This window comes from Ischnura elegans, chromosome X (genome assembly GCF_921293095.1).
Source record: "Ischnura elegans chromosome X, ioIscEleg1.1, whole genome shotgun sequence".
Classification (NCBI taxonomy): Eukaryota; Metazoa; Arthropoda; class Insecta; order Odonata; family Coenagrionidae; genus Ischnura; species Ischnura elegans.
Genome location: NC_060259.1, coordinates 12,565,243 through 12,580,422, shown reverse-complemented (window position 1 = coordinate 12,580,422; position 15,180 = coordinate 12,565,243). Strand labels below are relative to the sequence as shown.

The window sequence follows — 15,180 nt, the reverse complement described above, 5'->3', positions numbered from 1 at the left end:
TATTGATTTCTCTGCTGCTGTCGACGTCTAAGCCTCGCTTCCATAAAGAAACATACTCCATATGTAGCATCTGATGAATTGTTTCCGTACTTCTATACTTGTATTCTCAGCTGTAAGAAAATTCTTCTTTTTGTAGAAAGCACTCTTCACCTGGACTATTCTACTGACTATTTCTTTCTTGCTTTGTCCATTGTTGGTAATTTGGTTTTCCAGGTAAGAAAACTCTTTCACCTCCTCACGCTTATGCTTTCCTTGGTTAATGTTGGTCTTATCCTCCTCTCTTTTGCTGCTAACTAATATCTTAGTATTCTTTTTGCTGATTTTCAGCTGATATCTGGACATTGTCCTTTCCATATTTGTTAAAGTCATCTTCAAATCCTTCACTGTCTCGGCTATACTGCTATGTCGTCAGCAAATTGCAGCATAAGAAAAGAATAAGAAAACGGGAGAGACAAGGGTGTGCACTTTCCCCCTTCATTTTTAATGTTTACGTAGAGAAAGCCATCAATGAAATCAATATCCACGGAGAAAAAATTAGTATGCTGCAATTTTCTGATGACGTAGACATCTCGTACCTCGTTCCTCACTATACTATAGGCTGCTTCCACTTTCCCTTGTACGAGGTCATTTTGCATGTCCTCACAAAGGTTCCTCATCCACGCTTTTCTGACTTTCCTTGCTTTGCGGTAAATCTCGTTCTCTAATCTCTTGTAGCAAGCCTGTCCTTCCTCAATATTCGTGTTCTTATACCTACTTTCTCCATTCCTCAATGAGCTCTAAGACTTCATCCGTGATCCATGGCTTTTTCTTAACACAGTTTCTTCTCCCTAGAACTTCTCTAGCAGCCTCCTGAAGCCCATTTTTGATATTTGTCCAGCTATTCTCCACTGATTTTTCAGTCTGATCTAATCCTATCTTGCTCTCCACTACTTCTTGAAAGGCCTGTTGATTTTTTTGGCCCCTTTAGTTTCTCTAATTGCCATGCCTTCTTAGCTGATTTCTTGAATTTTAGATGGCATTCTGTCAATTATGTAGTAATTTTCTAGTCAATTTGGAAGGTTAAATACACAGCTTTGTCACTTCACTTGTGAGAGAGGGTAAGTGGGTGGAAAGAGCTCACTAGGCAGAGAAGAATCATCTCTTTCCATGATTACTGCCAGCTGCATAGCATACTTTTAATAGCACACCCTGTTAACAGTGGACAATTTCTTATGTATTGCACTCCCTGTGTGCTCCAGCACCCCACCTCCATCCTTTCATCAGCCACATATTAATTTGCGTGTGTTTTTGGTCGCGAAACTTGTCACTGTAAACATGTCATCATCTTTCAGTTATTTTAAAAACCTTAATTTAGTAGATTGAATGCCAAAGATAAGAAGGATCTCATTCAAAATTATTTAAGTACTCCTCTATTGGACCTTTATGTCCAACTGCATTTTAAACAGTGGGCATATAAATTTAGACCTGATGCTTTCCCAGAGAGCTGAACAGATGTATTCTTTTGGGATTTCATTCTGGTGAGTTAGTTCACCATTGTTTCAGAAAACCACCAAGCCCTTTGGATTAGTATCACATTAAGTTCCTACACAAAATGGCCCATTGGCAAATTAAATTTCCATCTGTAAATCAAAATCATGGCCTCTTGTCTCATTTACTACATCTGACTTACCCTCCGTGACAATTGTTTTAATAGCCTCGGTAAATTGGCAGGGCAAAGGTAGTGGATTTAGTCCTTTCATAAAATGATAGAATGAAAAAGATTTAAGTGAAAAGCTATATCAGGTACAGACTTGAATTTAACTTTTGTGTCCAAAGGTAACAATTGGACAAGGTCCTTAAAGAGCTTCACATTTTTGCTTTGATTTACTTAGGCGACTGCATGAAAATTAAACTACGTTTTTCCACATGAAATATTTTATGTGGAAAAACATAGTTTAATTTTCATCCAATATGAATAAATTCCATAGAGTAATGCCTCAAACCATCAACTTTACTTAGTTTACGATTAAAATTATTTTGTTATTGTCTTAACCAATATATGTAGCTCAATTTTCCATTAACAAACAGAAAAACCTTTTACTGTAGAATACGGATTTTACCATGTAATTACCCTAATTATCATCATCACTGGTCAATAATCCAAAGATTGGTTTGATGCAGCTCTCTACTCAATTCTCCCATCAGCTAATCCTTTCAAACCTATGTATTTCTTCTCTTTCACATCTCTCTTTACTTGTTCCATATATTTTGTTCGAGGTCTTCCTTTTCCATTCTTGCCATCCAATTTTCCCTCAACAACTGTCTCCATCAGGCCATATCTGTCTTCATGTGGCCTATATAGCTGTTCCACCTTCTTATCAAGGTTTTCATGACAGCTTCTCTCCTCTCCTACTTTCTTAGGACTTCCTCATTACTAACTCGGTCGATCCGTTTGATCCTCATCATTCCATCATTCGTCTGTGGCACCACATTTCGAAGGCTTCTATCCTTGCTTCTTCTGCTGCTGTCATTGTCCATGCCTCACTTCCCCATTGGAGCATACTCCAAATGTAGGTTCTTATAAATTGTAATAATTTTTAAATATGTCTTAATAATTTTTGAAATCGTTCTGTTTCTGCTATGACGCGGCTATGTCATCGGCAAATCTTAGTATGCTTATTTTTTCTTCAATGATATTCACTCCTGAGGCCTTTTCTTTTATTTCATTAATAGCTTTCTGGATGTAAACAATGAATATTCGGGCCTATAAATTGCAATTCATGGCGAATTCAGTCCAAAGTCTCACTCCTTTCCTTATTCTTGCTTCTTCACAGATGGGCCCAGATTTTATCACCGCTACGTGGTTTTGTATAAACTGTGGGTGATTCTTCAGTCATTCTAAAGAACTCCAATTTCTTATAGGATTCCAATGTTGATATTTCTATATGTAATTGAGCTGATTATATGTTATTTGAACTTTGGCGCAAGCCTCAGGAAAATTTTTAAAAATATTTAAAACTATTGTCTAGTTTTGACATATAATAAATAACAGCATCTGCTTAAAGTTGAAGATCATATCATGGCAGCTAGTCTCCCGTCTAGTTACTCCATCATCATCGACGTTTCTCTTACCAACTTGGTAATCACCCTCAGGGCTTCTGTTTGCCATTGTGCTGACTTTTCCTTCTTATTTTATGCTCTCTGTGGAGAATCAGGTGCTTCCTCAATTGTCAGTGGGTCAAAAACTCCCCTGCCCTCCTGGATTTTCTTGAAGATATGACTCCAAGTGCTGCTTAACTGATACCTTAACCTCGGTGTTGTTCTTGTGAAGGTGGATCTCAATGGCCTCTTTTAGTTCCAGTCCATCCGAGTAGTCTCGTGAGTGGAGAGAAGATTTGCGTCGTCCCAATGCGCGATGTAGTCTTGGGTGAAGCAGGATTCTGCAAAGGTTAATTCATTTTACGTTAGGTCACCTGGTCGGCTATCTCAGAGCACACCTTCACCCAAGTCCAGATGGTGATTACCGAGTCTGCCATTGAAATTTTTGGGATTAGGTTGGATGATTAATTAATTATCACATTGCACTGTATAGGTGTGAATTCTTCATTGGAAAAACTGGAAGTAGCGACTTTTACAGGCAAACAAAAAAACACACAAATCAAAAGAAACAGCTGAAACACACTGTACAAAAAGAACTTGGCACGAATTTAAATCTAGATCACCATTTCCAACACGCCACCTTAATCTAGATAAATGTAACATTAAAAAATCAAACCTTCTCAATCCAGCACAAACAAGTTAAACATTTGGACAACTTGGAACTACTCAATGCCTTTGTTAGACAATCAGCCACCATCTCCTACAAATAGGCACATATTTCAAAATAATGTCCTTGCGTTGCACTGCATCATGCATAAAATGATATTTAATGTCAATATGCTTTGTCCGAGGATGATTCATTGCATTGCCAGCTATAAACTGAGCTGACTGGTTGTCACCGTGCAATATCACACTCAATTTTTCGCCAAGTAATTCACAAATTAAATTGCTTAAATATATGCCTTCCCTTGAAGCTTGATTCATTACCATGTACTCAACTTCTGTGCTCGATAGAGCGACACATTGTTGTTTCCTACTCTCCCACGAAACAACACAACCGTTAAGCTTGAATGCGAAACCCAAGTATGATTTTCTGTCCACCATATCACTTCCCCAATCCGAATCACAGAACCCCACCAAATTGTCTCTAGCAGATGCAAATACCTAACACAAATCTTTGGTGCCCTTTAAATATCACAACACCCTCCAAGCACTGGTCCAGTGTTCTTGGTTATGACAATTGTTGAATTGACTCAACATAGTCACTGAATGAACTATGTTAGGCCTACAGGTCACAGCCAAATTCATGAGACAGCCAATCAAGTTTTGGTGTGGGAACTGATCACTACTCTGATCACACTAGGAAAGCTTTTTACCAGTATCCAATGGGGTGGAGACTGGCTTACAATCAACTATAGAAAATTTATTAAGAATTTCTTCAATGTACCGTTTTTGGTCAACAAAAATTACATTTCCTTCCCTTCTTACTCTCATACCAAGAACACAACTGGCCTTTCTAAGATCCTTCATGCTGAATATTTTCATGAGGCCTTTCCTTAGCCTTTGTTTTTCAACTTCTACATTAGAAAGCAAAAAAATGTCATCAACATACAGAGCAAGAACAGTCCTAAAAGATTCTCTTGTTTTAAAATACACAAAGGGTTCAATTTCTGAGTGCTTAAGGTCCATTTTGGATAATACAATGTGTATTTCCTCATACCATGTCCTTGATGCCTGTTTGAGTCCATACAATGCTCTTTTGAGCTTACAAACTTTCCCTTCTAAACATTTAGTAACAGACCCTTCAGGCTGAACCATGTAAATATCTTCACACTTTTTTTTCCATTCAAGAAAGCAGTAACTACATCCCAATGAAATTTAACTGCTGCAAACAAAACCCGGATTGTAGAATGTCTTACTACAGGCGAGAAAGTTTCCCCATAATCAACACCATATTTTTGCTAACATCCCTTAGCTACTATAGTCTTGCCTTGAACCTAGTTACTTGGCCATCACAATCCCTCTTCTTATTAAATACCCATTTACACTGAATTGCCTTTAGGATGGGATTGATTACCTTTAAATTTTAATTGCAGCAAGCATAGACACGAGACAATTTTTTTATCATAGTAATGGCGTTTAGGTATTTAAGCAGTGTCATTTCAAACGCGGAGAAATGAAGGCTCCACTTGCTACTCTCCTCAAAATTATACCGAAAGATTAACGGGGGCTATAACAGTGGCCTTTTTTCGAAGAAATGACATCTGAAATTAATGAAAAACTTGACGCCGCATGATCACAATGAAGACAACAAAATATACTGCCATGACGAAGCCCTGAACCCTGGCCCCCTGGGTGGGACTCGTATATACTACCACTACCCCATCTGACCCGTCTGTTTCAGGGAGTGATATTTTGGAATTATATACGGCTTGTGAAAAGTACCGCATGAAAATTAATTATTTACAGCCAAACTAAGGCCCATTCAACGGAACCACTATTAGTTCAGAGATGTATTCAACATTCCGAAGGCCATAAAAAATACGGCATTGAAAAAGGCGTAGCAAGATACGTGGTCTCCCCTTGTTAGTGTTATTTCCTGGACTGTAGGTACACATAGCTGATCGTGCTCTTTCGTACCCAAAATATCGCTTCTTTTCATCCTAGTGTCACGTATTTCTCTTCCTTTTTATTTTTTCCCTTCGCCTCAGACTCCTTTCACAGCCTTCTTTTTCCTCCTATACGTTCCTCCAATACGTCGAACGTCAATCTTCGTTGCCCAGGCGATAATTTCATCGGCCCCTGTTCAGGAACGGTCTCCGAGGCTGCCGCCTGGTGGCCGGCAAGGGAGTGATTATGGCCCTTGCCTCTCCCTCTACTTCCTAATCTTTGGTTTTCTCGATGTAAGCGGTTTAAGGTTTCCATGTTGTGAGCCAGCGTTTTCAGGAAATTGATCAGTTGTTGCTGAATTGAGTCTATAAGTATTTTTATAACTCCCAACTGACAGGAAATCCACTAACTAACATGAGGGTCGTGATGCTAGCGATTAAAATAATACAATTTTGAATGAATAAACTCATAATATGAGATCCATGGTATGACGAACGAAAAATATTAAATTATTAATTATCAATTTTTATAAATGGCGTATAGACAGTGGCGTAGCCAGGATTTTGAAATGGGGAGGGGATTTTTGAACCTTCCGGGGTGGGATTTGGGATATTTTGATGCTGAAAACGTGATTTTTATGACTCAAAAGCAGTAATTTCGTAAGAGTATTAATTAAAATAAAGTATATAAATTGGATGAAGTAAAAGTTTTAAAGGCTCAAGGGGGAGGATGTAATCCGGAAAATAACCCCGGTGCTACGACACTGCGTATGGGTATGCTTTTTCTTATAGGCATTAGAAATTGAGGGCGTTGTCGAAAATTTGCTATTCACATTCCGATTCACAGGATTTAAGGTTGATAAAATTAGCTGGCAAACCCTCTTAAATATTCTGAAAAAGGGGCAAAATTATTTTGTGAAAAACTGGTGACTTAAGATGCATGGGAATGTGAATGAAATACTTTGATACGTAAACACCAAATCACATGATGTGGTTAACTACATCTAAAAGATGTTGGATATCGAAGGGATCATAGAAAGTACCCTTCAACTACTTAACAGAGAAAATACGCAGTAATAGGATTTATAAGTCTTGAATCGAACTTTAAAACGATAAAAATTCTTTTTATTAATTTTTGGCGCTATTCTCTTCTCGTTCTATATTCGAATTACTCCAACGAATCATGATTTTGACTAGGTATTCACTGTAATACTCTCGAAATAGCAAAATGTCACTCAATATATTCCTCGAAATAGACCAAAAAATGGTAAATTTGACTGAAAGCGTCATGTCATCTTTTACTTTCTGTGATTATAAAAGCGTGACATTAATACAAATAGCCATCGTGTATTTTAATCTCATTTTCGTGGAAGGTTGAGTGGGGTTCTCTAACTCCATATGGGCCGACATTTCGATGGACAACTCGTACATCAAAACGTCGCCCGAGATGGAGTTGGAACACCTGACTCGGTGGAATTCCTGAATTACCTTCCACGATTCTATGCGCCGGGAAAGCCTGCGATCATTCTTTACTCTCATTTCACTTATTCAAATGAATGAAATAAAATTTAAGCCTTTGCCTTCGATGAAAAGTTGAAAATAAATTATTAGCAATAAATTTTCATGCATATAAATTCCTTCATTCCTTTTGACCTTGACCCATTGTCATCGTTTGTAAAAGTCTATCATACACTTTCATTAATCTAATATTAGCATTCCAATGTTTTTTAGGACCTCCTTCTCTTAAGCGGGTATGAAACACAATTTTAGGAACCTCTGTTTCTATTGTCTCATTGTAAAATATAATACGTACACGCCGTAGGCTACTTTTTTATGTGGTAGTTGAAATTACACTCTGCATGTTTGCCATTGAGAAGTTTTGTTAATATTACTGTTTTTATTAATTTAAAAATTAATAATATCTATTAAAAATTTCATTAGAAAAATTAAATAAATTTTTCAAATTTTTCCACCCCGTGAAATTCGCCTCTGCCCCGCCTAGAAGGCATGTCCCACCTGATGTCAATGAAGATGGAGTTACTCACCAGATGGGAGACAAGCAAAAATTTCACTCAGCAGAGCAGAAAGATTTGTGAAGGGTTTGTCCTTTCAAAAAGTCATTACAATTTGTATAAACTTCGGAAGACAATTGATGTCATTTTATGAATAAAATACCATTTTATTACAGAGGCTATATGGTGGTATTATAACATTGTATAATATGTAATACCATGTGTGAAATCATGGTATTCTAGTAACTGTTCTGACTTGGAAGACTGATCAATTTTCTAAGAAGCAAATCCTTCAATAAGAGCACTTACGTCACATTTGTTTTCTTACAGGGCACCCTGAAAATTAAATATGGCTCAAAGGATATCAATGTACAAGTGGAGGGACGAGGGGTGCATGAAAGGAAACAATACTGTCACAATAGTCAAGTGGACATACCCAGTTTGTCCTTAGCTTCAAAGCCAGAGTCTCCTTTCTGGTTATCTGATGAGAGAATTGTAGTGACTCCACTAATACCAAGGACATCAAAGGTGTGCGCTCTGGTTCACTGTTAACTCCTCCAAGGATTTCTCTTGAGTGTGATTTACAATAAACAGATTTCTTTTCCGCATTATCATAAAATGACGCTCATTTTTCAGGCCTCAAGAATGATCTTTATTGTAAACAAGAGTGATGTACCTATTACCTTCAAGTGGAATTCTTTGACTTATCCATCCACTTAAGACGTGATGGTGGATGTCAGTATAACACCAGGCACAGGCTCTGTATCCCCACAACAGGTTTTGCCACTTCTCCTCTCTATATCCAAGAGCAAACTTTGCCCAAGCTCCACAACATCCGAGGAAATTAAGCATACTCCAAGACATGTGGATCATTTTCTCCCTTACTCAAACCAAGGTAGGTCAACACTCTTTTAAAATGCATTAACATAGCACTCCTTCAACCTCTCAAGCGTGTGCGACCCAGCATATGCATCCTCACTATTCCGTTCCTATAGGGTCCTTTAATCGTAGGCATTTAAATCGCACAGGGTGCTTTGATTCGGAGGCACTGCAGATTTTGTGCAGACACGAAGTAAAATATTTTTGGCATCGTAATCGCTCTCCGGGAAAAAATCCAATACAGCATTGCGTGAACTCGATCATTATTAATACGTACTCACAAGTTTCTCAGCCGTTTACTTTTGCTTGCTCCCTTTATCCGGTGGTTAGGAGTTGACTTGTCTGTGGTGTTGCTCAATACAGGATCCCACGTAGGTTCTTGAGCAGTTTTAACATATCTATCATTACTCATTTATCTTTCCATTTTTTCTCATTCACTACACACTTCCTTCTTTCAACTGTAAATGTTTCAATTTGTGGGATTTGTTGAACAACATGCCATCTGGGCGATGGAGCTCATTCGGAATCATATTTACAACGTAAAGGACGGGCCGAGGGCGAAGAAAACATTCCGACCATAGGCAGTTTTAATGGGTGATTATTAAGAGATGTTTCCCTGAGCTCTGTGCCTCATGCATGCATTGGTAATCTCAGACGATGTAAAACTCCTATCTACTAGATTAGAAACTATGTCCATGTGACGTAACGTGGAGTGGCATCGCATCGGCGCCAATGAGGATAAAATTGACCATTGCGTCTAAACCGGTATTTCTAAAACCAAATAATTTGTATATTATGAATACACTAATGGTAGGTAGCGAATCGCAATCAATGCCTTTCGTTTTCTTTGATGAAGGACACTACCCTATTACGGTTTCCACGCCCAAATTATAAATTTGAAAAGTGATTGATTATTGGTACTGTGCGTCAGGCACAAAGCGTAAGATATTTTTGAAACTATTAAATCTGCCGAACTGAAACTCCAAATGATGATATGCATTATTTTTCTGAACGTTATAAAACGTGTAACATCAAAATCCAATAAGAATTACGGTTCCAGGCCCAAATTTTGAATTGGAAAAGTGATATTTGGCACCGTGTTACAGGTACAAAGCGTAGGATATTTTCAGAACTATTTATTCAGCCGAACTGAAACTCCACATAAATATTTGTATTATTTTCTAAACGTTTTAAAATGTGTCCCATCAAACTCCGATAAAAATTACAGTTACCAGGCCCAAATGCTTAATTTAAAAAGTGATTCTATTCACTGTGAGTCAGGTACAAATCGTAGGATATTTTTAAAACAGTTATTTCTCCAGAATTGGAACTCCACATAAATATTTGTATTAGTTTTCTAAAAGTTTAAAAACGGGTAAAATCAAAATCCAATTAGAAGTACAGTTTCTACGCCCAAATATTGAGTTTGAATAGTGATTCTTGGCGTTGTATGTCGGGTACATAGCGTAGGATATTTTTGAAACGATTAATTCTGCCGGACTAAACTCCAAACAAATATTTGTATTAATTTTCTGAACGTTTAAAAACTGGTCTTATCGTAATCCGATTAGAATAATGGTTTCCACGCCCAAATGTGGAATTTGAAATGTGATTCTTGGCACTGTTTCTCAGGCACAAAGCGTACGATTTTTTTGAAACTGTTAACTCCGCCGAACTGAAAATATCCTCAAATGTTTTTATTTGTTTTTGAACGCTTTAAAACGTGTCCCCTTAAAAATCCGATTAGAATTACGGTTTCCACGCCCAAATTTTAAATTTGAAAAGTGATTATTGGCACTTTGTGTCAGGTACAGAGCGTCGGATATTTTTGAAAGTATTAATTATGCCGAACTAAAACTCCACGTAAATATTCGTAGTAACTTTCTAAACGTTATAAAATGTTTCCCTTGAAAATCCGATTAGAATAAAGGATTCCACTCCCAAATGTAAAATTGGAAATGTGATTCATGGCACTGTTTTTCGGGTACAAAGCGTAAGATATTTTTTTAACAATTATATCTACCGAACTGAAACTCCACATAAATATTTGTATTAATTAATGAACGTTTTAATACATGTCTTATAAATTCCGATTAGAATTACAGGCTCCACGCCCAAATTGTGAATTTGAAAATTGATATTTGGCACTGTGTGTCAGGTACAAAGATTAGGATATTTTTGAAACTATTAATTCTGCTGAATTGAACTGTACATAAATATTTGTATTAATGTTCTGAAGGTGTTAAAACGTGTCCAATGAAAATCCGATTAGAAGTACCGTTTCAACGTCCAAAGGTTGAATTTGAAAAGTGATTTTGGAACCTTGTTTCAGGTACAAAATGTAGGATATATTTGAAACTCTTATTTCTGCCGAACTGAAACTACAAATAAAATTAGTATTAATTTTTTGAACGTTTTAAATCGTGTCCCATTAAAATCCGATTAGAATTACGGTTACCACGCCCAATTGTTAGAATTTGAAAAGTGATTCTTGGCAGTGTTTTTCACGTGCAAAGCGTTTGATATTTAAAAAATTATTATTCATCGGAACTGGAACTTCAAATAAATATTGGCATTAATTTTGTGAACGTTTTAAAATGTGTCTTATCGAAATCCTATTAGAATTACGATTTCCACGCCCAAATATTATCTGAAATATGATTATCGTCACTGTGTGTCAGGTAAAAAGCGTAGGATATTTTTAACTAATATTTTGCCGAACTGACTCCACATTGTATCAACTTGTTGACCGTTTTAAAACGTATACCATGGAAATCCGATAAGAATAATGGTTCCCACGCCCAAATGTTGAATTTGAAAAGTGATTCTTGGTACATTTTGTCAGGTACAAAGCGTAAGAAATTTTTGAATGTGTTAGCTTTGCCGACCTGAAACTCCAAAAAAATATTTTAATTTTCTGAAAGGTTTAAATCGTGTTCCATCAAAATCTGTATAGAATTACGGTTTCCACGCCAAATGTGAAATATGAAAAGGGATTCTCCGCAATGTATTTAAGTTACAGAGCGTAGGATATTTTTGAAACTATGAATTCTGCCGCACTGAAACTCTAGATAAATATTTGTATTTATTTCCTGAACGTTTTAAAACGTATTATATCGAAATTCGATTACAATTACGGTTTCCACGCCCAAAATTTGAATTGGAGAAGTGATGCTTGGCACTGTGTTTCAGGTACAAAGCGTAGGATATTTTTGTAACTGTTATTTATTCTGAACTGAAACTCCACATAAATATTTGTAGTTATTTTTTGAACACTTTTAAAGGTGTCTTATCGAAATTCGATTACAATTACGGTTTCCACGCCCAAATTTCATTTCGTTTCATTGTATTTGAGAAGTGATTCTGGGACTGTGTGTCAGGAACAAAGCGTAGGATGATTTTGAAACTATTCATTCTGCGGAACTGAAACTCCACATAATCATTTGTATTTATTTTCTGTTCATTTTAAGATGTGCGATATCATAATTTGATTCGAATTATGATTTCCACGCCCAAATATTGGATTTTAAAAATAATTCGTGGCACTTTGTGTCATGTAGAAACAATAGGATATTTTTGAATCTATTAATTCTACTGAACTGAAACTCCACATAAATGTTTTTTTATTTTGTGAACGTTTGAATACGTGTCTTATGAAATTCGTATTAGAATTACGGTTTCCAAGCCCAACTGATGATTTGAAAATTGATTTTTGGGACTGTGCGGCGGGCGGAAAGCGTATCTTTGTAATAATTAACTCTGACGAAGTGGAATTCCACGTATACATTTTTATTAATTTTCTAAACGTTTTATAACGTGTCATATCATAATCCGATGGTTTCCATGCCCAATAGTTGAATTTTAAAAGTGATTCTTGGCAATGTATGTCATGTCCAAAGCGTAGGATATTTTTATAACAATTATTTATGCCGAACTATTTTCCAAATAAATATTTGAATTAATATTCTATACGTTTTTAAGCGTGACATATCAATATCCTATTGGAATTACGATTTCCACGGCCGCAACTGTCTAATTTGATAATTCATTCTTGGCAGTGTGTGTCTGGTAGAAAGCGTAGGATATTTTTGATACAATTAATTCTGCCAAACTGAACCTCAACGTTAATAGTTGTATAACTTTTTTTATCGTTTTAAACCGAGACGTATCGAAATCCGATTAGAATTACGGTTTCTACGCCCGAGTGTTGAATTGGAGAAGTGATTCTTGGCATTGTGTGTCGGGTAAAAGGCTAACATTTTTTTGAAACCAATAATTCTGCCGAACTGAAACTCCACATAAATATTTGTATTCATTTTATAAACGTTTTAAAACGTGTCCGATCAAAATCCGATCAGAATTACGGTTTCCACGTGCAAATGTTTAATTCGAAAAGTGATTCTTGGCACTTTGTGTCAGGTACAGAGCGTCGGATATTTTTGAAAGTATTAATTATGCCGAACTAAAACTCCACGTAAATATTCGTAGTAACTTTCTAAACGTTATAAAATGTTTCCCTTGAAAATCCGATTAGAATAAAGGATTCCACTCCCAAATGTAAAATTGGAAATGTGATTCATGGCACTGTTTTTCGGGTACAAAGCGTAAAATATTTTTTTAACAATTATATCTACCGAACTGAAACTCCACATAAATATTTGTATTAATTTTATGAACGTTTTAAAAAGTGTCATATAAACTTCAAATACGGTTTTCACGCCTGTGTGTCGGGTACAAAGCGTAGGATATTTTTGAAACTATTAGTTCATCCGAACTTAAACTCCACATAAATATTTGTATTAATCCATTGAAGCCCATACGTATCTTTAGCTACGTCACACTTTAACAAATCCTAAATAATCTTTAGTTTGATGTTAATGCAATTTCTTTACGTAATAAGGCAGAAAAAAATCTTCAAATGGTATGGAAGTAATTTAGATTATTTAGGCCTATATTTGCAATTGTTATGCTTTCTTACATATAGCTGGTCATTAGGCCGGCCCTTATTTTTCAGAATTGCGAAAAGTTATGTTTTCCTGGTCTCAAAATGATCCAAATGAGGTTTATATTAACGTGGTAAAAATTGGTTACTTTAAAATAACGGCAACACGTGCCCCAAGGGCCCTAAGTACTAAGGACCCTCAATTGAGTTTTTTGGGGCCGAAAATGCGCTTTTCCTATGTAAAATGTAAAAGTAAAGTCCTTCAGGGTAGATTTTCTGTTTGTTTTGACCTATCTCAAAGCGTTTAGGAGATATCGCCCGTCGTTATGCAATCCCCCCAAGGGCGTCACCCTGCACCGCGGCACTGCTGAGGTACGTCCCGCACCACTAACGCCCTCAACCCTCTCCGCTCCCTTTAATTTCAAATAAAATTCTTAGTTTAACTGCCATAAAGATAAAAATGCGATATGACCCCTAGAATTTAAAATTCAAATACAATTCATATTTTTACTGCTGAGATGATAGATTGCGAAATGACGCCTAGAATTTAAAATTCAAATACAGATCGTTTTTCTCTGCTGAGATGATAAAAATAGGAAATGACGCCTACAGTTTAAATTTCAAATATAATTCGTAATTTTACTGCTTAGCTGATAAAAATGCAAAATGACGCCTAGAATTTAAAATTCAAATGCAACTCAAGTGCTACTGCTGAAGTGATAAAAATGCGAAATGACGCCAGGAATTTAAAATTCATACACAAATCGTAGTTTTACTGTTGAGCTGATAAAAATGCTAAATGAAGGCTAAAATAAAAGTAAAACCAATAGTAGTTTTACGGCTGAGATGATAAAAATGCGGAATGACGACCAGAATTTAAAATTAATATAAAATTCGCAGTTTTACTGCTTGGATGAAAAAAATTCGAAATGAGAACAGGATTTTGTAATTGGAATAAAATTTCATAGTTTTACGGCTGATCCGATAAAAATGCGAAATGACGCCAGGAATTTAAAATTCAAATACAATTCGTCGCTTTACTTCTTAGCTGATAAAAATGTGATATGACACCTAGAATTTAAATTCAAATGCAATTCGTAGTTTTACTGCTGAGAAGATAAAAATGAGAAATGACGCCAGGAATTCAAAATTAAAATACAATTCGTAGTTTTACGACTAAGATGATAGAAATGCAAAATGATGCCAAGAATTTTAAATTATTAAAACTTCGTAGTTATACTGCAAGATGATGAAAATGCGAAATGACGCCTACAATTTGAAATACAAATACAAGTCGTTGTTTTACTACTGACCTGATAAAAATGCTAAATGAAGGCTATAATTAAAAAATTAAAAACCAATCGTAGTATTACGGCTGACATGATAAAAATGCGGAATGACGCCGAGAATTTATCATTCAAATAAAACTCGCAGTTTTTCTGCTGAGCTGATAAAATTGCGAAATAAAGGCTAAAATTAAACATTCAAAAACAATTCGTAGTTTTTCTGCTGATAAGGTAAAATTGCTAAATGACATCAGCTATTTCAAATTAAATACAATTCTTAGTTTTACTGCTGAGCTGATAAAAATTCGGAATGAAGGTGGAATTAAAAATTAAAAAACAGTTCGTAGTATAGCTGCTGAGCTGATAAAAATACT

The 15,180-nt window shown here is 36.0% G+C and overlaps 1 protein-coding gene across 3 annotated transcripts in view; it reads left to right on the top strand.

Moving 5' to 3' along the window:
- The window catches only part of LOC124171528, a 52,476-nt gene that overhangs the window by 15,008 nt on the left and 22,288 nt on the right, over positions 1 to 15,180 (top strand). For all 3 annotated transcript variants that reach the window (XM_046550702.1, XM_046550700.1, XM_046550701.1), the window contains 2 exons: positions 8,030 to 8,227; positions 8,336 to 8,594. The gene's annotated coding sequence lies outside the window, so the exon portion shown is untranslated. The remainder of the gene's footprint in view (positions 1 to 8,029; positions 8,228 to 8,335; positions 8,595 to 15,180) is intronic.